A 3,136-nucleotide genomic window follows, 5' to 3' on the forward strand; every position below is an offset into this window, starting at 1 on the left:
AGAACTGTTTTGAGAAGGTGCTTAAGTTTTGAGCCATGTATTATTACTATGAATTAGGCTACTACTACTACTACTATTACTATCTTGTGCCCAGCAATAATCATTTACTCAAACTCTCTGTTATGAGTGGAAGAGGGGGAAAAAATCAGCCAAACATATCGGCCAAAAAAATCGGCATCATATTTTCTAAATATCGGCATCGGCCAGAGTAAAACCCATATCAGATGACCTCTACAATCATCAAAAATCTGATGAGTGGATGCACATGTCACCTTATATACCTGTATGCACGGGGACTGGCTCAGCATGCAAAATCCACTAGCCAAATTTCATTAGTGTTTTCTCTTAATCAGGGATGACTGGGGGCTCCTGAGTAAACCCCTAATGTCATCACGACATAACTCATAGTGATTGACAGAAAGGGAACCACTGATCTAATGCATGATGTTAAAATTAAAACTTATATCTGTTAACATTAGTCAAGACAATTATGTTTTATTAACTAACATTAACAAAGATGAATAAATGCTATTCGAAAATATATATTCCTTATTGTTGTTTCATGCTGGTAAATGCATTCTAATACTAAAATCTATCTATATCTAATACTAAAAAATGAGACCTTGTTGTAATGTGTTAAATGCTAACATTATTGTTAATGCTAACATTAACTGCATTAGTAAACACAAACTAACAAAACATGGTTTTGTACAATGTTTATTTTTCATGTTTAGTGTTCATTTATAACATTTACCAAGACTCAAACAGTAAAGCAGAGTTAAGAGCATTATTCTCTCACTGATAAATGAAAAGATGAACAAAATTAGCCAGCATATGATGTGAAGATGAGCAAAGTGTGTTTGCTAATGCATTCACGTTAGAGTCTAGATCTGATTTTGTCACTGATTGAACATGTTATTTGACTGACTGTTCAAACGCTGATGTGTGTGTGTGTGTGTGTTTGTCAGGGAGCGCAGCGTGAATGTGACGGAGGCCGAGAGTCTGCAGCTGATGGTCAATAATCTCAGACCCGAGGCCACTTACTCCTTCAGGGTGGTGGCGTATAATGAGCAGGGCCCCGGAGAGAGCTCAGAGGCCATCCGACTGTCCACGCAACCCGAGCGTAAGAGTCGCACTGAACTCAAAATATACACCACAACATGTAATGTCTGGAGAACTTGTGGAGACCTCTCAGTCACTCTGAGAGGAATGAAAGTCAAGTGTGTTTGCTGATTGTGATGATGCTGCAGATCTCTGTAAATGTCAGCAGTCCTGTGCAGATGTTTGAAACATACCATAATGCTCTATTTCCTCCTGAAGACACACAGAGGAGCAGCGTGAAAGATTTCATTATATTATAACACACACACACACACACACACACACACACACACACACACACAAAACACAAACACACACACACACACACCCAACACTCTCACACACTCACACACACACTCTCACACACTCACACACACACACACACACACACTCACTCACTCAAGCTCTTTAACCTTTCTAATGGAGAGTGAGTGCTGAGATTGAGCCGTCTGACCTTTCCTGTCCAGATTGCAGCTCTTTCTCACAAACAGCCAGAAAGAAAAACACACTTCAGCTCTGAAATATGAATATGATGTAAATGTAGAGCTCATCTGCATACAGACCGTTTCAGATGTGTTATCTGTTATCTCACGGCACTGACACTCATCTCAGGTGTTCAGTATCTGAAACAGGGTTATTGTCCTGAACTGAAAAACATAAAAAATCACTACTCATCAAAAATAAATAAATAAATAAAAACGTATTTTATTTCAGCTACATGTCAACATTTCTTGTTTTCATTTAGTTTAAGTTGAAGTTCTAAAATAATTCAAACTAAATAAACAAAAATGAAAAGCTGAAACTTAAAAATTATATCGGCATATTTTAAAAAAAGAAATATAAAATAAAATAAAAATGACTAAAACACCCAACAAAAAATACTAAAACATTTTATAGTAGTTTTTAAAAAGTAATTTAAATTTCTTATTGTTTAAATTAGCTTTTATTTTTATATTTTCTGTTTTTAATTTTAGCTAGTTTTAGTATTTTTGTTGTTTTTGCCTTTTTTTAATTATTTCTTTGTCTATATAGTTTTTTTTCGGTAGCACTTTATTTTAAGGTTACACATGTTACGTGTACTTACTATTATAATAACAATAAATTATCCATAAGTACATGCAAGTAACCCTGAATCAAAACCTAATCCTAACCCTAACCATACAGTAAGTACATGTAGTTCATTAAAAAGTACTCAGTACTTAAATGTGTAATTACACTGTAACAAGGACACCTTAAAATAAAGTGTAACCGTTTTTTCCCCAAGTCTGTTTGTTTTTAAGTACAAAAGGTGTTAACTGTAACAAAGCATAGATAATATCAGCAAAATCAAACAAATGGAGCTGATGTAGCTTACGTTTTCTGATGTTAAAGCCGTATGCCGTCTGTTCGTTCATCTCTTGCATTTCTCTGTAGCCTGAAGGCAAACTGTTTTAGCAGCATCTCAATGCTGCAGCGGTGTTTGAATGCTAAAGCGTGTTATATTTCCCAGCAGCCCTTCTCATTAGCTGTCTAACATCAGGCTATTGGTTTATGTGTTAACCTCAGGATTGTGTTTGCAGTAATTCTCAAAGATTCAATCACCGGCTCTTATCAGCATCACCCAGCCGGCTCTTATCAGAATCACCCAGCTTGAATTGTTTGAATGGAGTCTGTCGGTGTCGTCCTGCAGATTTAGATGTGTCACGGGACGACAAACGGGACGCAGAGATGTGCATGAACATTTTTTTTTTTTATTATTTTATTTGAGTATTTAGGAGATGCTTTTATCTAAAGTGACTTACAAATACACTAAAATCTAGAATTATATATATATACTGTATATATATATACTGTAAAATATTATATTATATATTATATTAATATTATATTATATTATATATTTGTATTTTATTATATATTTTATTTTATAAGCCTGATGTAATATTTAAATTAATTTTGTGAATTTCTTTCTGTCATGTAATGTAAAAGCCTGCAGTGCTGAAATCAGCACCAGTCGTTAAAAATCCCATCAGTCGAGTACTGGTTTATAGCTGAT

The sequence above is a fragment of the Sinocyclocheilus grahami genome, unplaced genomic scaffold (assembly GCF_001515645.1).
Source record: "Sinocyclocheilus grahami isolate Dianchi unplaced genomic scaffold, SAMN03320097.WGS_v1.1 scaffold631.1, whole genome shotgun sequence".
NCBI classification, from domain to species: domain Eukaryota; kingdom Metazoa; phylum Chordata; class Actinopteri; order Cypriniformes; family Cyprinidae; genus Sinocyclocheilus; species Sinocyclocheilus grahami.